We start from the raw sequence: 22,252 nt of genomic DNA on the forward strand, positions 1-22,252 counted from the left end.
AATTGGCGAGGACTCGCACTGCACTCGACTTGCTTTTATATTTCACTTTTCTGAACAACTTAAATCAGAAAAAATTAAGTTTTCAATATTAATTAATTGTTTCTGGAGCGCCGAAATCGTAGCATAATTTTTATCTAGTACAGACTCTTAGCCTACGAGCGGACGCAGACAGTTTCACAGAGTCTCGCATTCAAGTTGACTTGTGATCGTAACCATAATCGAGAAAAAGGTCGTTCACGCAAATGAGTCGATCGAAATATTGTAGCACTTTTGCTGCTTCATTGTGGAAAGGAAGCAAAGTAGACGTCCTAGACAGTTTTAACGTAAAAAGAGTTGTCACTGAAACTGGAATTACCTTGCAGGTAAATCAGTTACATCTGCACATACACAGGGTGCTTTCAGCTGAACCGGGAAAACAGTTTCGAAGACAGCTAGAAAAGAGATGCACGGCTGACAGTGTCCTCAAAACCTTTACAAAACTATACTTTTAATTCTTGCACGACCATAATGAATTCCTCAAATCTCGCGCTTCTTAAACGCCACTGAGCTCACGGCACTGGGGGTATTTGTAACGCGATTTTCTTTGTAAATGCATCTCCACCAAACCAGAAAGAAGTAAATCCATTCACAATGCGAAACTGCAACCATTCAGGATCTTGTAATTTTCGTTCGCTTCATAAACTCAACAATAGCGAGTTTTAAATCGATCTATTGTTTCAGGTATTCCCCTTTACTTAATCAAAGTACTTTGTAGTAATATATGAAGTCTCCATACTTTTCGTTCATTTCCAGTGGAAACTGTTGCAGAGGACAACGGAATAATGGGTGCGACTTCAGGAAGTTTACTATTTGTACCACCAGTTTCTTCAAGTTCGCCATGCCCGAAAGTTTAGGACCCAGTATTTCTTTATGTATAGAACAATGAATCCCATCTGTCAACAGTTGTAAATTTTTTTTCTCTTTTATTGCATCTAAATGTTCAAATTCTCACTGAATGATACTATAATGTCGTTTCCTCAGTATGTATTACAAAAGCAAGTGTACAAAGTGAGTGCCGCTAAAACCCTAAAACGAGTCCTGGTACGAGTAATACGGCGTGGTAGCTCTGTATCCCCCATCCACGATGATGTTTGGTTTGTGCGGCGCTCAACGGAGCGCTCATCAGCGCCAGTACAAAGTCCCAATTTTTTCACACTCCCATTTTTTACGCAGTCCGATCTATTCACTATCACGAATGTTCGCCAATCTATGAAGAAGGCTCCCATCTTTACCTGAAAGGCGAGCTTTTGAAAATATAGGGGCTGGGAAGTTTCACCCTCTGAAAATATCTGCAAGACTCCAGATATACGAAAGCACAACGACTCTTGCTTTATATGCCGCTACCAAAGGGTGGCCCACCGGTGGTGAATTCCAGAATATACCGAAAAGGCTTCAAATGGTCTACAATGTTCCAGAACGTTCCACAAAATTCGAGAGTGTTCTGTAATATTCAACAATGATACGGGATTTTCCTGGATGTCCCGAACATTTTGGAGTCTTTCTAAATGTTCCAGACTATTCCCAAACATTTCAGACTATCTCGGATCATTGTGGAACACTCCGGAACATAATGAAACGTTGGAATGGAATATTCCAGAACACTTGAGAGTATGCAAGAGGATTCCACAACGTTTCATAATGTTCCGGAATGTTCCACAATGATACGAGAGTCTGGAATATTCGGAAATTGCCTAGACTCCAAAATATTCGGGACATCCAGGAACATCCCATATCATTGTGGAATATTCCAGAACACTCTCAAAGTTTGTGGTATGTTCTGGAACATTGTATACTATTTGAAGCCTTTTTGGTATGTTCTGGAATTCGCCACTGGTGGGGCTACCGATTGGTAGAGCTATATAACACATGACCCGTTGTGGGTTCGAACGTGTTTCTAATCAGTGACGAACGGAAGAAAATAGTAGTACAGTGAGTGGATAAAAACAAACAGTGAAGTATGAGTAGTCAGTGTGGTACAGTGACTGAATATAAATCGAAAACAAACTGTGAAAAGTTTGTAAAGTGTACTTAGTCTATTAATTAATAAGAAGAAAATTTCATACATATTGTAAACAATGCTCAAACGTAAAAGATGAGGAGATCTTGCCAGTTCTGATTAAAAACGGTGAAAATTACAAGAACAGCGAAAAAAACGAAACATACGAGGAGCGTCAAGCACATTTAAGTTCCAGACGAACGACAATGAGCATCGTGAAAAGAAAGAAATGGAAGAACAACGAAATGAACGGATTGAAGAATCAAGTCTTGCGACACAATCTTATAATAAAAGTCGGTGAACTCAAGCCAGCCATGAAAATATCACCACAGGAGAAACGCTAAAGAATACAAGTAAACACTAAAACCTAACAAATGAAGCATTCCACTACGACGCGACGAAAGAATAAAACAAATCAAACACGTAGTAATCGGTAAAATGGAATACATGCACCACTTTTGAAAGGCAAAACGATTCACTAGCGAAGCTCTGGAGTTCTGTGGCACGAATGTAAAAATTCGATTAGCACCACAGGAAGCACATCCACAGGGATTTTTACGTTACAGGACCGGAGAAAATCCACAATCAAAATACTTTTTTAAAATATATAAGCGTACAACGCCTACTTCCAAATGTCTTCTTTCAGTGTCACAGTAACAGAAATGAAATCGAATATCTCTTTTCTATCCAAGAACAAGTCTATCACGAGATGGGACCATTACCACCACTACCCAATGAAATTTATGCAAGTATATTTAATCGCAAATGAAGAGAGAGATGCACAAATATCAGTGGATTGAAACGAGAAGTAGTCCCTGATGTACAGCGGATCTTACACAAATACAGTCAACTGATTTACATGCTCAAAACAGCACCAGATTTATTGAAATCATCACAAAATACCACCTCTTGGGAACGGTTACATGCTGGATGTACACAATCCAATGGCAGAAACGAAGACTACCTAACTCAGATAATCTCATACACGACGACCACATAGTAATGAAAACCATGATTCACGGACCATGCGGGCCAGTGAACCCCAATTTTCCATGTATTAATGATGGAAAATATACAGAAAGGTGCCCAAAACCATACTTGGACGACACTAAAACAGGAGTTGACGTCTATCCCTAATACAGAAGACGATAACCCAAAAACAGCGGCTTCACAAAAAGAATACGAGTACGAGGTGGCGAAGAATTGGAAATAGATACTCAGTGGGTACCACCAAATGGCACAGTAGTTTTCACAATGTACCAAGCATACGTAAACGTAGAATACTGTAGTTCAGTGAAATCCATCAGATATGTCTGTAGGTATGTGAACAAAGGCACTAGCGTGGCGGTATTTCAAATCTCCAAAAAGAGCGAACAACAAAACAAAACCGACGAGATCCCCATGTACCAAATGGGAAGATACACCAACAGTAATGAAGCAGCCTGGTGGATTTTCGGTTTTCCCATACACGAATGTGAACCAACAGTGCGACATCAAGCAGTACATTTGGAGACTGGACTGTGAGTTTACTTCACAAAAGACACCGCCAGAAAAATTGCAAGCGAACCAACTTAACACACAAGATTAACAGCTTTTTACCAACTGTGGCAAACGGATCCATTAGCGAAAGCATACTATATGTCGATGTCACTACGTATTAAACGTGGAACACAACAAGAAACCTCAACGACGAAACCAAGCAATTCCAGCAGAAGATCATCCAAGAATCATGAAAACTGGCGCACTAGGCCGAATATACATCGTACATATGAACAACACAGAATATTTCTAACTCCAGATGTTGCAACATGAAATATGGGGTCCAACAGGTTTCACAGATCTCAATACTGTTGACGGTTATGTATGCCAGAAGTACAGAAAAGCATGCCAACGCTTAGAACTACTGGAGAACGACAACTACTGGGCATTAACAGTATAAGAAATCTCACTCACTGCCTCAGATGAACGAATGAGAGACTTATTCACCATAATTCACAGCTCGAACAACATACAACCCCTACAATCCAAAACAGTTGTGGGACTCATTCAAAGAGATATGCGTGATGACATATTTACCAGATCCGACAAGCTCATTCTGAACTGACCAACTAATTCAAAGACGACATCTTCAACGAAAAACTCATTTGCCTAGAAGACAAATGTTTAGCAATGAACAACGAGATCTTAGTACAACTTGGGATGCAAACACCACGAAAAGACCCTACCAGTGTGATAAACTTCAAAATTACATGGGAACAAAGCCATAACATCAACGAACTACTTCAATACATTGCTCACAACAAAACATTCATCACTGACAATCAATAGGAAATATACAATGTTATCATGGACCGGTTGGACAACGGCAGTGGCCCAACGTGCTAAACAACACGTCGAACTCCCATTATCCTCACCCAGCACTGCAGCCACACTTTTGGAAAGAGGATGAAGTGTCCATTCCAGCCTACAACTACCGTTGAACATATTCCGATACATAAAATCTCAAGAGCATCGGGATGGCGTGAACTTCTAGTACAAGCCAAAATTATCTTCTTTTTATAATGACAATGGCACTCAAAGCTATGGGCAGGACATTAGAAGACTTCCGAAGAAACTTGGAAGAAATGTGAAGAGCTCTACTCATACTATCAGGAGATTTACGACAAATACTTCCAGTTATGTCCAAGTCAACACTAATAGACGAGAAAAAGCATGATTAAATCGATCACATCTCTGGCCAGATGTACAAATACTGCTACTAGCAAAAAGTATGAGAGTTAAACTGTCGAGAGACGAAACAAAAGCACATTTTGCTAAACAGCTGTTACAAATAGACGATGGCATATATCCAACTGACCAGACGACTAGCCTCATTAAACTCATCAGTGATTTCTTCAACATTGCCACTACTGAAAACAAACTAACTGACAAAATTTATCCAAATATTGTTCACAACTGTACCAATTGGCACTGGCTATTTGAAGTGGCAATTTTGGCAACTAAAAATAATATTGTCGATGATATCAACTTTAATATTCAAAATAAAATTACCGGTGAAGATAGAATACACAAATCGATCGACAGGATGGTAAACGTTGATAAATATATGAACTTCTCTACAGAATTTCGAAGCCTTTGCAAGTACCAGGAATACCACTATACTTCCTTTGACTAAAAATTGGATCGCCTATCATATTACTTAGAAATATCATCTCACCAAAACTATTTAACAGAACAAGGATGATCGCTAAACAGGTATCGAATAAAATCATCGAAGCCGACCATATGACTGGAAACTACAAAGGACACATATTGTTCGTCCATAGAATACTATTGATCTCTACTGAACCGCCATTCCAATTTAAAAGACTGCAATTTCCAATCAAATTAACCTACAGTGTTACAATTAACGAAGTGCAAGGACAAACGTTAAATTATTATGTCATCAACCTCAAAGACACCGGCTTCCATCATGGTCAACTATACGTAGCTTGCTCTCGAGTAAGAAATTCGGAAAATTTGTACACATATACACCCCAGATAACAAAACAGAAAGAGTTCTTTATAAACAAGTATTGTAAATAGTTAGAATATGTTTTGAGTACTATTTTTTACCTCATACTTCAAAGCTTATCCTTTTATTCCAACTACTACACAATCTCATATCAACTCCCCGAGTGATGTTGGGTACACCAGGCAGTTACAAATAAGTAGTACTTGTCAATCATGTGAACTGAGAATTATCGTTGCTCTCTTCTATCATTCAAATTCATTTTAAAGGATTGTGGTGATAGACCGCTAGATTGCGTCTTTTTGAACAAAGAGCCACAGGACCTGTGAACATCAGTCGTACCACGAACAAACAGTGAAAGACAAACAGCGTTGACATCATGATTACGCCGAACTCAGAAAGTTATGCCGCCGGAAAAATGCCACACTGCAGTGCCAAATGAAACATCGTGCTGTTCCAGGTACTTCCGAGAAGGACCGAGCAAATCCGAATGACAGGCTGAGCCTTGACATACCGGCAACACACATTCACTGAATGAGTGAAGTTTAGGATGCCGTGGGCGGTCCTTGTGTATGGTAACTGGCACTACTTAAATGACATCTTTGAGAGTCTGGACATAAGCCGTAAGCAAACCATCGAAGCAACAGAAAGTGGATCACTTGGAGATTAGTGACCACAAAGCTGTGGAGGAAGTACTATTCAAATTTAGAGACATGTTTTTCACAGATGTGTGGTTACCAGCCACTCCAGCGACTCAGCACAATGCACCTATATATAACACCATGATAAACCAAAAAGATAGATTCATAAGCTTTTGTAACTACTGCTAAAAATTTTGCTAACGATTTCACAAAAATGACCAAATCCTTGAAAAGACTATTCAAAAAGGGTGTACAGTTTCAGTAGACACAGGAGTGTGAGTTAGCATTCAAAAAATTGAAAGACTCATTGATTTCGGATATGGTATTTTTTTTTCGATTCTGAGAAAGAGTTCATCCTCTTATGTGAAGCTTCTAATGATTCGATCAGCTGTATTTTGGCTCAGGTAATGACTGGGTAGGAGCATCTAGTAGCTATGCTTCGAGGTAACTAAGTAAAGCAGAGTGTAACTGCTCAACATCTGCAAAGGACGTGTTAGAGGTCATATATGGTTACTTGTACAGTAAAAATCTAAAGCTGTAATGGCTCACAGATCCCTGGAAAAGCTGTTCGGTCTGAAAGACCCATCTAGTCATCTAACATCTTGGGCTCTCAAACTTAGTGAATTTGATTATGAAGAAATCCATAAATAGGTAGAAAACACACAACTGTGGACACATTAAGTCACAAAGAAGTCATGTTGAGTAAATTGGGCAAGAGTGTGTGAGAACAACAGCAAGCACTTGCAGAGGATAAAGATTGTCAGGCTTTTAAGTCACAGCCACAATACATCGTACATGAGGTTTTGCTGTGAGACATAGACCATGTGTTGTGGTCCCAGCAGTTTTTCAAAAGGAATTGTTACAACAGGTTCACGACAATGTGTTGCCAGTTCATGGTGGTAACCAAGCGACAGATAGATATATTTTGGGATGGTTTTGGAGGGAAAATGGAAAGTGAAACATGGAGTAGTATCAAGGACTGTGTACCATGTACGGGGATGATGGATATTTTGCATCAAAAAATCTCTTTGTACAAGTTATCCGAGGCCGAAGTCATTTCAAACGTTTGAGATCGACATCTTCAGCAAAATACATACGTGAAATGGTATGTGCTTATGATCACTGACCATTTTTTAACGGTTTCTAGCAATGTTAGCAATTACAGTCCAACAGGCCAGTACTGCAGCACAGGCGTTACTTAACTGTTGGATATCGATGTTGGGAATGACTGATACCTTAGTCACAGGTCAGGTTGCAAACTTCGTTTCAGATATTATGAAAGACCCGTGGCATGTTTTATGTATTCGGAAGGAACGAACTAACCCATTCGTACCTCTAAAGAATCGGAGGATCAACTGCATTCATAAGAATATTTCAAAAATGCTAAGCTTCTATGTGAATTCTAGGCATGATGACTAGGATAGATATGTTCTGTATGAGGTTTGTGCATACAAGTCAGAGGATCGTAAAGGAATGTGCGAAACGGAAATTTTAGTGGTTAGGAGTGGCGAGATGGTTATTTTATTAACTGAGTGAGATTCAGCTCACTATCATTTATTCAAATATTTGTCTGGGACAAGATCAAAAAATATCCAGGCCGCTGTAGAGATTCCATCGCGCCTGCAGGACCACGAGCTTGGAATGTGATACCGGCCACACAATACGCCATTAACGGCCACAGGCCTGTAACTGAGATCTGTGTAATAACCATGGCATTGCCACAAACTCTTACGTAGGACAGGAATGTGAAACTATAGAACAATATTATATAAGAACATTCAGACTGGATACAGTATTTAAAGGTTCATAATTGCAATATTAATAAAAATGTCGAAACCTAAAAGCTTTATGAAGTGTAGTGCACAGATTCTCATTTAATAAAAAGTTTTGAAATACTACCATACTCGAAAGGTTAATCTTTAAACACGCACTATTAACAAACTTGTTTAGCTTTGAAGAAATAAAATATTTTAAAAGACGCTCTAAACTCCGTAGATTTTCATATTAAGAAAAAGGGACCCTAAATATCATTGCTCAAAAGATTTAACTATAATAAAATTATAAACAGCCGACCAGTTGCAATGGATAAAGAATTCCTTACCTAGGTTTCGACAAATATAGACTTGTCTTCTTCAGAAGGTGGCCTATGGACAATTAACATCATAGCCTACATTAGAAAAGTATGAAACTTAAGCCAAGAACAAATTTTAACACAAATTAGAGAGCTCTTGCATTACAGAAATATGAGAACGACGACCGGTACTTACAATTTTACATTAGTAAGGACTAATGTACCATCGCCGTTTTTACAAATGTCGGCATAGATCCATTTGTCAAAAATGAAATATAGCCCTAGAATTAGGGTTTGTCACGTAAATATAAATTAGTACAATCTTGCAGAGCTCACAACCGACTGAGTGTAATCGGCGAGCGTAGTTACTCTGAGACCAGGGCAGGTGGCGCTCATGGCGAGAACAATGAGCCAATTGGCGTAAATAGGCAACGTGTAAATTATCATGATTAATAATGTCCTTAGATAAAGTAACAATAAAAAAGAAGGAAGGCATTTCACTCTCCCGTTGTAACAGTATGGGAGCATTGGTACAAATTATGTAGTTATACATCAAAAAAGGGGGTGGCGCTTACGCCGAGAGAATTACGCCCAGTGGCACATACAGCCAAAATATAAAAAAATACATTACTATATTAGTGAAGCCCACAAACGGTATATATGCTAGAACTTTAAAATTGACAATAATGGCTGTTGTCAAGACAGAATTACGAACACTGGTACACCATCCAGTTAATATACATTCGCAGGAAACCAAAGTTTTAGAGCCAGGAAAAAACACATAGGGGCCGATGTAGTTGCAAACATACATCGTGAGAAAACCACATTACATAACGGGTAGTGAGCCTAAAGCATTGAAGGTGCATCATAGCTTCCTGAGGAAGTAGACCACTAAGGTTACCAGCATTAATGTTATACCATAAACAGTACAGGTTTGAAGCCTTCGAAAAATTGTCTACAAGCAAGGTTCAACTGGTCGTTCAGTATATTACCGTCCTTGAGCTCTAGATGTTTGAAAATTTGTAACTCTTCCCACAGATCTAATCTACGCCCTTTGACTTCTCTGTGTAGGATAACAGTGTCTTCTAAATGTTTAGGCGTATGACCGGCTATCAGGAGGTGTTCAGCAAAAGTAGAGCTGTGTATATTCGCTCCTTTTTTACCTACTAGGTGTTCTTTATATCTTGTTTTCACAGCTCTGCCTGTTTGACCAACATAATATGAAGGACAGTTATTACAGGTTAGTTTGTAAACCCCTGAATTGGAAAACCAATCGCCAGCAATCTCTACTGAATGTACAAGATTTCCTTTTAAACTGTTATCTGTGGAGAAGGAGACGTTACAGTTATATTTTTTCTTTAGAAGACGTTTTATCCTATACGATATATTACCCAAGAAAGGAATAGAAATAAATTTTTTAGCTTCTTTGCTATCAGTGGGAAGGTTGTTGCTCAAAAGCGAACTGTTTTGGGAACTTTTCTTACTGAACAAGTAATGAATCATATTCTGATTGTACCCAGTATTAACCGCAATCGCTTTGATGACATTCAATTCTTTTTGTTGATCAGCAGGTGATAAAGGAGTAGTTACCATACGGTGAATGGCAGAATGAAAAACGCCAGTTTATGAGCTTTTGGATGAGTTGAGTCAGCAGGGATGACATTATCCGAATACGTTTCCTTACGGAAGATGTTGAAATTGAAGGAACTATTCTGTATAGAAATTGTTAAATCGAGGAAGTTAAGTTCACCTTTTTCATTCTGAACTTCTTTTGTGAAGGTAATATTTTCATGTAAACCATTGAAAGTATTGAAGAGAAGCTCTAACACATGATCAGTATCGTCAAAAGCAATGATAATGTCGTCAACATAACGTGCATAATAGCGGATTTTGTGACGTAATTCTGAACTTGAATTGAAGAACGTCATTTCCAGAGCGTTGATGAAAACATCTGCCAAAATACCAGCGAGGGGGCTACCCATTGCTAAACCATCTGTTTGCATATACATTTTCCCATTGAACGTGAAATAATTGTATTTCAAAACGACTTTAAGCAGACTAATCAATTCCGCAATCTGAATTTCACTTAGTTTCTTATGTTTCAGTAGATTCTTTTATACAAGGGCTATGGTTACAGCGACAGGGACATTTGTATAAAGACTGACGATGTCAAAGGAAACCAGTCTAGTGTCAGGTGTACATCTTACAGTCTGAATATTGTTGATTAATTCCTTGCTGTTTTAACCGATAAATTATTTTCAAATATGAAAGCATCTTTAATTTTAAAATGGAGGCGCCTAGCAAGTGTGTGATGTTGACTACCTATTCCCTGCACTACAGGGCGAACCGGGTGATTCTGTTTGTGCAGTTTAAACTGACATCTGGGCACCGGTTGTTTCGGGTTCATATTTATAAGCCCTTTCTTTTGGAAGTTATTGAACAAGCTGACAGAACTAGCTAAAGTACGCCGGATTTCTTTTTGCAATTCCGCGGTTGGATCTACGGTAAGCTCAGTGATGTCATTTTCCTCAAAAAACTTTACGGTCTTTTCTATATATTCATTTTTATAAGCCACGACAGCAGTGTTCCCTTTGTCACTCTTAGTGACTAAGGCGTCATGTTCTCTCAGTTTACGATTAATGCTTTTTATTATACTATATTCGCCCGACTGAACATTAGGAAGTAGTTTAATTTCTTTTTCTATTATGTTATTACATTCGTAGGCACATTTGACTTGCTCGGTTTTCTCTGATTTCAGGGATTCCAAACCGATTTTAAGATCTAAAGTAAGATTACAGATAACTGGATCTTTATCGAGTTGAGCAGGCAATTTATATTTAAGGCCTTTATATGAAATGTCATTATCAGCCTGCGTAAAAGTAATATTGGTTTTATTCAGTATTCTTTCGTAAAACTGATGTTTCACACTATTGTCTGCTATATTAACATTTTTACTTGTGGTCCTTTTACTAAACTTCTACAACTTTCTTTCATATCTAGCCTTGATTTCTTCTTTACGATTAAAGAGCCATTCATTAACACTATTCCACAAGTGGTCAATTTGGAAATTAAAAAGATTTTTAAAGGCTTTTGTTAAAAATAGGTGAATACAGTAAGCTTCACTATTAAGATCATCCTTTTTCTTGTACAAATTTACTGTGTTATCTGAAATGACTAAACGTACCATTTTTTTTTAACAGAAGGCACTTTGTTACAGTTTCAAGTTTAAGTATGCCTTCACATAATCAGGGGTAATGTCTTTATCTAGGCACTTTTGATTATAGCCAATAGCCATACCTTCTTTCACAGTTTTTAATTTGATGTCCATGTACCTGGTTGCAGCTTTTGATATATCGGCGGGCAGGAACTTCAATATCAGTAATGTCTTTATCTAGGCACTTTTGATTATAGCCAATAGCCATACCTTCTTTCGCAGTTTTTAATTTGATGTCCATGTACCTGGTTACAGCTTTTGATACATCGGCGGGCAGGAACTTCTATATTTTAAACATAGCTGCACAACAGCAACGGTTCCACGTAATAAAGTTATAAACAGCCGACCAGCTGCAATGGATAAAGAATTCTTTACCTAGGTTTCGACAAATATAAACTTATCTTCTTCAGAAGGTGGCCTAAGGACAATGAACGTCATAGCTTACATTAGAAAAGTATGAAACTTAAGCCAAGAATAAATTTTAACACAAATTAGAGAGCTCTTGCATTACAGAAATATGAGAACGACGACAGGTACTTACAATTTTACATTAGTAAGGATTAATGGTACATTAGGATTAATGGTACATTAGTCCTTACTAATGTAAAATTGTAAGTACCGGTCGTCGTTCTCATATTTCCTTAATGCAAGAGCTCTCTAATTTGTGTTAAAATTTATTCTTGGCTTAAGTTTCATACTTTTCTAATGTAAGCTATGACGTTCATTGTCCTTAGGCCACCTTCTGAAGAAGATAAGTTTATATTTGTCGAAACCTAGGTAAAGAATTCTTTATCCATTGCAACTGGTCGGCTGTTTATAATTTTATTACGTGGAACCGTTGCTGTTGTGCAGCTATGTTAAAAAAAGATTTAACTATAATGATGTGAAAGTACACACTTAATTTTTGGTACTTACTGTCACTGTTTAACACAGACAACACACTGAAGAACTATTGAGTCCTCCTTTCCAATTACCAACGGACACAGCAGACATAACATAGAACTGCTCGTGCGCAAATACATAACCTAAGTTGTACTTCTTTACGTACTTCGCTTCCAATAGCGAAAGCATCAATTGCCTAAGACATTCATTTCTCGTGCAGTGCTGTTTAGATATCGTAGTCCCCTTAAGACAGGTTACTCTAAAGTAGGTGAGCATAACAGCTCTTAGGTTTTCATACATGTCCTTATGATGGATAACTAATAAATAAACTCCCCTAATGGACTGTTGGGTCAATTGTAACCTGAAAATTAGGAGGCATTTGTATTGAGGTGCAAGAAAAATTCTTATACTAGTGCTGGTGTTTGTATTAAATACAACACCGTCCACTAGCATAAAATAAGCCATGCAGGCTGAGCGTTATTAAGACTTACATCATCATCAGGTTACCTTCCATCAGGAAAGTGGGCGCACTCAGCGACTGTTACGTGATTTGTAAATTATAGAATTATGGATCGCAGCAATCAGTCGTCCTTTTTTTTTTTTTTTTTTTTTTTTTTTTTTTTTTTTTTTTTTTTTTTTTGCAGGTGTTATTACGCCAATCCAGATTTCGGCTAGTGCCTAGGCATTACCAATGCAGTATTTTTTAATCTCGTTGCATGTTAGTTCCCTGTTGTCCAGACATCAGTCACAGCTCTTTTATCCAAATACAATAAGGCTTTGGACCATCAGCGTACATGCGTAATTTCTGGAATCACGCCCCCACATAAGGGTGTAAAACGTCACCATAGAACACTCTTACAGTAGCCAGAACAGAGAGCGGGAATGAACAACCTGTAACTTGCTGTAGACTAAAGTAAGACAAACAGAACCACAGCAATAGCACTCAACAAAGCTGGAATATCCTACGCAGCCAAACTCCGTGCTAAAGTTTACATCATCTCAGACAAAGCTGACCTTGTACTACATCTGTAGATAGCGTACATCAGCCGTCACACCACACAAACTCCGCAGGTACTTCGTTTGCTGTCAAAATATTTTGAGAAAATTACATCCTGGTGTGTTTGCCCCTCGTGGTCTCGCGGTAGCGTTCTCGCTTCCCGAGCACGGGGTCCCGGGTTCGATTCCCCGCGGGGCCATGGATTTTTCCTGCCTCGAGATGACTTGGTGTTGTTGTGTCGTCTTCATCATCGTCATTCATCCCCATTACGGTCGGAGGAAGGCAACGGCAAACCACCTCCATTACGACCTTGCCTAGTAAGGCGGTGCGGGTCTCCCGCATCGTTCCCTTACGCTCTGTAAAGAAGCATGGGACTTCATTTCATTTCACATCTTCACCCCAATACTCTCTCCCTGTCACTCTCTCTTTCCGAGCCAATAGTGAACTCTCTACTCTCTCACTCTCTCTCTCTGCTCCCCCCCCCCTCTCTCTCTAAGCCAATTGTGTACACTCGGGGCACAATAACAAAATAACAGCGACGCTAGAATAAAATGCAACAGCATGCCGCACACAGTTTCGCCCACAGGAATGTGCCTGCACAAGACGGCAGCAAACTACGGCACCGACGTTAACTAACAATGTTTAGCAGACCAAAGCTGTCATTTTCTTTAGAGCAATTTGTGACCTCCTTCCGTTAGTACTTACAGTAAATACTCGCAGCCTGTCCTCTCCATTAATATCTTATTTTTTCCTGCATCCTGCGTGGTAAATATTTATGCAAAAATTAGTATGTTGTACTAGAAAATTTGTGTCCTTAATCATTACCCTACTAGGTCTTCCTTGGTTTCTTTAGATTCAACAGTTATTTGGATCCCCCGCCGCCGGAGAAATTACAAGGTGTTTGCAGGAGTTCTTCTTCTTCTTTTTTTTTCTTCTTCTTCCAACAGTGTACCCAGCATTGAAATCGTGAGGTTTTCTTGGGAGTGACTAAGAAGTAAATTCCAAATACACCGCCATTCGCAATCGGTTGGCGAAAGTTGTAGTAGATGGCATAAGCATCGCAAAGAAACCATCGCTTCCCCTGGGGTGTTGAATCCCCCAAGTTTAGAGGTCGAAAATGACTGGTTCAAATGTTTCAAATGGCTCTGAGCACTGTGGGGCTTAACTGCTGAGGTCATCAGTCCCCTAGAACTTAGAACTACTTAAACCTAACTAACCTAAGGACATCACACACATCCATGTCCGAGGCAGGATTCGAACCTTCGACCGTAGTGGTCGCGCGTTTCCAGACTGTAGCGCCTAGAACCGCTCGGCCACCCCGGCCGGCGGTCGAAAATGATAGTGCGTAGTGCGATGACCAACAGGAAGGCGTTCTTCATGACTTTTGACGCTGCTGACAACCTTTGGTGTTTCAATCCTTCTCAAGAACATTGTGGTGCTGCATCCCCATCGAACATGGCTCTCCCGTTTGGAAAACAGCGCGACCGCAATTTTTGCTCTCGCGTACAGATTGGAACCACAAGAAACTGTTCAAAACCTTTAGAAAACATCTGAAAGTGACCCGAACCACCGAAAAGAAAGGGGAGAGCGTTGCACGATTTTTTAGGACTTGTATTTCACGTCTTCCTGTGGGGTGGCCTTACCATGTTGTATTAATAGAAAATATCAACGGAGAGCGGCATGCACGAGATCGTTTAGTCAGCAAGAGAACGTTACAGAGATCAATCTGATGTGTTAGATGCTACAAGTGAGGCGTTGTGCATCACAGAGAGGTACAGTCGAGTATGACACTTTCCCTCATCCAGCAACATTTTCATCTGAAAATCTTATAGAACTGCTAATCCTATTTCCTAAATTGTGTATGTTTAATGAGATGCGGAAATCCAATGTCCAGTATGTATTAGCTAAATATTCCGTGACTTCAGACATAAAATGTTTTAACTAGGTTGATTTTAGAGTTATTCAGACTGAATACACACATTACACACTCGAGGTAATAGCAGTTAGATGTTTGAGACCAAACCATAAGAAGTTTTCAGTTGTTTTTGGGGTAACCCATTTATTTTGTCTGCAGGTGCAGTATCGCTATAACAAGACAAGCTGTTCCTGCATGTATGCCACATTCAACACACAACAGTATGTGACCTAAAAACATGTCACACGTGAACTTAGGTGAGCGAAACGTGTCTAATATTCTGCATTGTATATGTGGGTTCATCTCTGATATAGCCGTCGAGAATGGAATGGAGGCGGCTATCTAAAATGAAGGGTACATAGATAGTACATTCAATTGCTAGGGCCCAGTGTAATTCCAATTGCTATTCTGGCTACTTGACCATTGATACTTTAATACACAATTCTAGTTAATCACTGTAAATTGCAGTTCACCTAGTGTAAATTAATTTTGTTGTTTTCTATAAACAATATTATCCCTTTACTCAGTACAGTGTGCTCTCTGCCGCCGTTGGATAAGCAGCTGCCAGCAGCAAGTTGTATACTCTTAGCTCACTTATTTGTTACTTAGCTTAATTCTTAATTTCTTTGCGTGTTTTTGGTACTTGCATTGTTTAATTCATAAATTTCTGGCGTGTTATAGTATTTGAGAATTGTAGCATCACGTTTTAGTACCTGAATAGTGTAAATTCGCGTAGTTGTCTGTCTTCTATTTTTTTTTTGAACGGCCAGTGTCGGTTGGTCACAGCCAGTGTGCTCCCTGCCGCCGTTGGATAAGCAGCAGCCAGCAGCAAGTCGTATACTCTTAGCTCACTTATTTGTTACTTAGTTTAATTCTTAATTTCTTTGCGTGTTTTTGGTACTTGCATTGTTTAATTCATAAATTTCGGGCGTATTATAGTATTTGAGAGTTGTAGCATCGCGTTTTAGTACCTGAATAGTGTAAAATCGCGTGGTCTCCTTCCGCCGCCGAGCAGTGTGTCAGCAGTGCGCAAGTAGCAGCATTACTGCATTTACTAGGCAATCTTGTATTTGAATAACTGTTTAACTTTTGTGTCGAATTGTTTGTGCTCTCTGTAGATTAGTTCAGACGTTGTTTGCACAACAGTTTTTAGCATGGATAGGGACTGCAACTGCTGTGTTCGGATGCGGACTAAGTTGGCATCCCTTCGCTCCCAGCTTCAGGCAGTGTTGGCATCGGTCACACAGCTTGAGGCTGTTGCCAATGGCCATCACTGTGGGGGTCCGGATGGGGGTTTGTCGGGGACGACCAACTCGTCCCATGCATCCCCCGATCGGACTACGACTGTGGCTGCCCGGGATACTGCCCAAATTGAGGCTGGCCCCTCACCTGTGGTAGAGTGGGAGGTCGTCTCGAGGTGTGGCAGGGGGCGAAAGACATTCCGGAGGGCTGAACGGAAGGCCTCTCCAGTTTGTCTGACGAACCGGATTCAGGCTCTGTCTCTGGCTGATGCTGATCTTCAGCCAGACATGGCTGCTTGTCCTGTTCTAGAGGTTGCCCCTCAGTCTGAAAGATCCGGGTGGTCGCAGAGGGTGGGCTTACTGGTAGTTGGGAGCTCCAACGTCAGGCGCGTAATGGGGCCACTTACGGATATGGCAGCAAGAGAGGGGAAGAAAAGCAATGTGCACTCCGTGTGCATACCGGGGGGAGTCATTCCAGATGTGGAAAGGGTCCTTTCGGATGCCGTGAAGGGTACAGGGTGCACCCATCTGCAGGTGGTCGCTCATGTCGGCACCAATGATGTGTGTCGCTATGGATCGGAGGAAATCCTCTCTGGCTTCCGGCGGCTATCTGATTTGGTGAAGACTACCAGTCTCGCTAGCGGGATGTAAGCAGAGCTGACCATCTGCAGCATTGTCGACAGGACTGACTGCAGACCTTTGGTACAGAGCCGTGTGGAAGGTCTGAATCAGAGGCTGAGACGGTTCTGCGACCGTGTGGGAGGCAGATTCCTCGACTTGCGCCATAGGGTGGTGGGGTTTCGGGTTCCGCTGGATAGGTCAGGAGTCCACTACACGCAACAAGTGGCTACACGGGTAGCAGGGGTTGTGTGGCGTGGACTGGGCGGTTTTTTAGGTTAGATGGCCTCAGGCAACTACAGAAAGGGCAACAGCCTCAAATGGTGCGGGGGAAAGGCAGGACATGCGGGGACCAAGCAGAAATCGGTATTGTAATTGTAAACTGTCGAAGCTGCATTGGTAAAGTACTGGAACTTCAAGCGCTGATAGAAAGCACCGAAGCTGAAATCGTTATAGGTACAGAAAGCTGGCTGAAGCCAGAGATAAATTCTGCCGAAATTTTTACAAAGGCACAGATGGTGTTTAGAAAGGATAGATTGCATGCAACCGGTGGTGGCGTGTTTGTCGCTGTTAGTAGTAGTTTATCCTGTAGTGAAGTAGAAGTGGATAGTTCCTGTGAATTATTATGGGTGGAGGTTACACTCAACAACCGAGCTAGGTTAATAATTGGCTCCTTTTACTGACCTCCCGACTCAGCAGCAATAGTGGCAGAACAACTGAGAGAAAATTTGGGATACATTTCACATAAATTTCTGAGCATGTTATAGTCTTAGGTGGAGATTTCGATTTACCAGATATAGACTGGGACACTCAGATGATTAGGACGGGTGGTAGGGGCAGAGCATCGAGTGACATTATGCTGAGTGCACTATCCGAAAATTACCTCGAGCAATTAAACAGAGAACCGACTCGTGGAGGTAACATCTTGGACCTACTGATAACAAACAGACCCGAAATTTTCGACTCTGTGAGTGCAGAACAGGGAATCAGTGATCATAAGGCCGTAGCAGCATCCCTGAATATGGAAGTTAATAGGAATAAAAAAAAAGTGAGGTAGGTTTATCTGTTTAGCAAGAGTAATTGAAGGCAGATTACAGACTACCTAACAGATTTTCTGTTCCGACACTGGCAATGTTGCGTGTTTATGGAAAAAGTTCAAGGCAACCGTAAAATGCGTTTTAGACAGGTACGTGCCGAGTAAAACTATGAGGGCGGGGAAAAAACCACCCTGGTTCAACAACAAAATTGGGATACTACTGTGAAAGCAAAGACAGCTTCACTCCAAGTTTAAACGCAGCCAAAACCTCTGAGACAAACAGAAGCTAAACGATGTCAAAATTAGCGTAAGGAGGGCTTTGCGAGAAGCGTTCAGTGAATTCGAAAGTGAAATTCTATGTACCGACTTGACAGAAAATCCTAGGAAGTTCTGGTCTTACGTTAAATCAGTAAGTGGCTCGAAACAGCATATCCAGACACTCCGGGATGATGATGGCACTGAAACAGAGGATGACACGCGTAAAGCTGAAATACTAAACACCTTTTTCCAAAGCTGTTTCACAGAGGAAGACCGCACTGCAGTTCCTTCTCTAAATCCTCGCACAAACGAAAAAATGGCTGACATCGAAATAAGTGTCCAAGGAATAGAAAAGAAACTGGAATCACTCAACAGAGGAAAGTCCACTGGACCTGACGGGATACAAATTCGATTCTACACAGAGTACGCGAAAGAACTTGCCCCCCCTTCTAATAGCCGTGTACCGCAAGTCTCTGGAGGAACGGAAGGTTCCAAATGATTGGAAATGAGCACAGGTAGTCCCAGATGCGCAAAACTATAGACCTATATCTCCGACGTCGATCTGTTGTAGAGTTTTAGAACATGTGTTTTGCTCGCGTATCATGTCGTTTTTGGAAAACCAGAATCTACTCTGTAGGAATCAACATGGATTCCGGAAACAGCGATCGTGTGAGACCCAACTCGCTTTATTTGTTCAGGAGACCCAGAAAATATTAGATACAGGCTCCCAGGTAGATGCTATTTTCCTTGACTTCCGGAAGGCGTTCGATACAGTTCCGCACTGTCGCCTGATAAACAAAGTAAGAGCCTACGGAATACCAGAGCAGCTGTGTGGCTGGATTGAAGAGTCTTTAGCAAACAGAGCACAGCATGTTGTTATCAATGGAGAGACGTCTACAGACGTTAAAGTAACCTCTGGCGTGCCACAGGGGAGTGTTATGGGACCATTGCTTTTCACAATATATATAAATGACCTAGTAGATAGTGTCGGAAGTTCCATGCGGCTTTTCGCGGATGATGCTGTAGTATACAGAGAAGTTGCAGCATTAGAAAATTGTAGCGAAATGCAGGAAGATCTGTAGCAAATAGGCACTTGGTGCAGGGAGTGGCAACTGACCCTTAACATAGACAAATGTAATGTATTGCGAAAACATGGAAAGAAGGATCCTTTAGTGTATGATTATAGGATAGCGGAACAAACACTGGTAGCAGTTACTTCTGGAAAATATCTGTGAGTATGCGTACGGAACGATTTGAAGTGGAATTATCATATAAAATTAATTGTTGGTAAGGCGGGTACCAGGTTGAGATTCATTGGGAGAATCCTTAGAAAATGTAGTCCATCAACAAAGGAGGTGGCTTACAAATCACTCGTCCGACCTGTACTTGAGAATTGCTCATCAGTGTGGGATCGGTACCAGATCGGGTTGACGGAGGAGATAGAGAAGATCCAAAGAAGAGCGGCGCGTTTCGTCACAGGGTTATTTGGTAACCGTGATAGCGTTACGGAGATGTTTAGCAAACTTAAGTGGCAGACTCTGCAAGAGAGGCGCTCTGCATCGCGGTGTACCTTGCTGTCCAGGTTTCGAGAGGGTGCGTTTCTGGATGAGGTATCGAATATATTGCTTCCCCCTACTTATACCTCCTGAGGAGTTCACGAATGTAAAATTAGAGATTCGAGCGCGCACGGACGCTTTCCGACAGTCGTTCTTCCCGCGAACCATACGCGACTGGAACAGAAAAGGGAGGTAATGACAGTGGCACGTAAGGTGCCCTCCGCCACACACCGTTGGGTGGCTTGCGGAGTATAAATGTAGATGTAGATGTAGATGTAGATGTACATCATGTTTTTTTTCCATGTTGGAATTTAACTGTCGTATGACTGGTTCTTCTTATTCTGCATTATTTTCCAACACTTGATTCCTGTTATTGATTACCTGACTTTAAATTTGCTTTTCTTGTGAGTTGCTTCAAGGTTTCTTCGAAGTTTGTTTATGTATAGTGAAACGTTTCACTTATATCAAATTGTTTGATTGTGATTTCCCACCTACGTCCAGTCACTTCCATGAAGTTAGAACTCGTCTGACAAACAGCACCAACTGGACTGTTTAAAATCAAAAAAATTTAAGAACAAGCAAATATAGTTTTACGCCTCACACAAAGAGCCGCTTTAGAATAATCAAGATAATAGAAGTTAACAAATCAGACCAATTGAGCATAAAAATGACAATTCAGTTAACCATTCTCAAAAAGAGTAGCGGCTTCCGGTCACATAGATGCGTTAAATACACAGAAATTAAGCCATAATGACACAATTTTCAGTTACACACATCCTGTATATATACTTATAGATTCCTAGATCGTTGCATATATGCGAATATGCGAAGTTCCCTATTTCTGGCCAGCCGCGGTGGTCAAGCGGTCCTAGGCGCTGTAGTCCGGAACCGCGCGACTGCTACGGCCGCAGGTTCGAATCCTGCCTCGGGCATGGATGTGTGTGATGTCCTTAGGTTAGTTAGGTTTAATTAGTTCTAAGTTGTAGGGGACTGATGACCTCAGATGTTAAGTCCCATAGTGCTCAGAGCCATTTTGAACCCTGTTTCTGTCTCAAATCGATCCAGGGGTTTAGGACCAGGCACTGTATATACATTCCTATTTTTTTTATTTAATGACAAAGATTAGATGGGTAGATCGTATGAATAATGAGGAGGTATTGAATAGAATTGGGGAGAAGAAGAGTATGTGGCACAACTTCACCAGAAGAAGGGATCGGTTGGTAGGACATGTTCTGAGGCATCAAGGGATCACCAATTTAGTATTGGAGGGCAGCGTGTAGGGTAAAAATCGTAGAGGGAGACAAAGAGATGAATAAACTAAGCAGATTCAGAAGGATGTAGGCTGCAGTAGGTACTGGGAGATGAAGAAGCTTGTACAGGATAGAGAAGCATGGAGAGCTGCATCAAACCAGTCTCAGGACTGAAGACCACAACAATAACAATTACAAAGGAAGCCTGGCTGCCCTTCATCGCAAATCTGCAGCGCCCCCCCCCCCCCCCCATCCCCCGTCACTGCAGGACAGTATTTGTTATTTGTATACCCCGTCAAACTGTGAGAACGTGTTCGAAAATTAGTAGTAAACTTCGCGAATCCTGTAGCTGAGGTAATAAGTGGATACCAGCCCGGTATTCGTTTAGCGTTTAGTCGGAATGGGAAACCACCTGAAACTTACATCAATTGTTGCCGTGACTGCTCATCGTCGTTAAGGGGCAGATTCGATCTGTCACTAGTGCTCCTCCTAGAAACCTGTAAGTGGTGTGCTCATGCACATGCATAATTGGGCAACTCTAGGTTGACTAATAATTATATATTGTCATTATTATTGACAGATAAGCCTTATAACAGAGAAGACCGAATTTAAATAATTTATCATAGTAACTATGGTTAATTAACTATGGTTAATTTTGGGAATGATTTACAAGCAAATTAACTGTTCCTGGCTCGTAGCATCGTTCTCCGTACAGCCACAGTTATTTGCACAGCACCGGTCATGTCACGCGAACCAGGTCGTACGTGTTGTTCTCTGAATCGATCTTATCTACAACTTATTTTGAGACAAGGCTCTAGTTACAAGAGCGGAAGGACATGAAGAGGATACAGTAGTTGAGAAGAGAGTCAGACATGGTCCTAGACAATCGTTCATATTATTAATTCTACATGTACAAACTGAAGATATATTCAGAGAGTGAATTAAACTTGAGAGAAAAGAAATAAAAGCCTTGAGATTGGCCGATAGCGCTGAAATTTCGCAGAAACACTAATGGACTAGGGAGGTC

This window comes from Schistocerca piceifrons, chromosome 1 (assembly GCF_021461385.2).
Source record: "Schistocerca piceifrons isolate TAMUIC-IGC-003096 chromosome 1, iqSchPice1.1, whole genome shotgun sequence".
Classification (NCBI taxonomy): domain Eukaryota; kingdom Metazoa; phylum Arthropoda; class Insecta; order Orthoptera; family Acrididae; genus Schistocerca; species Schistocerca piceifrons.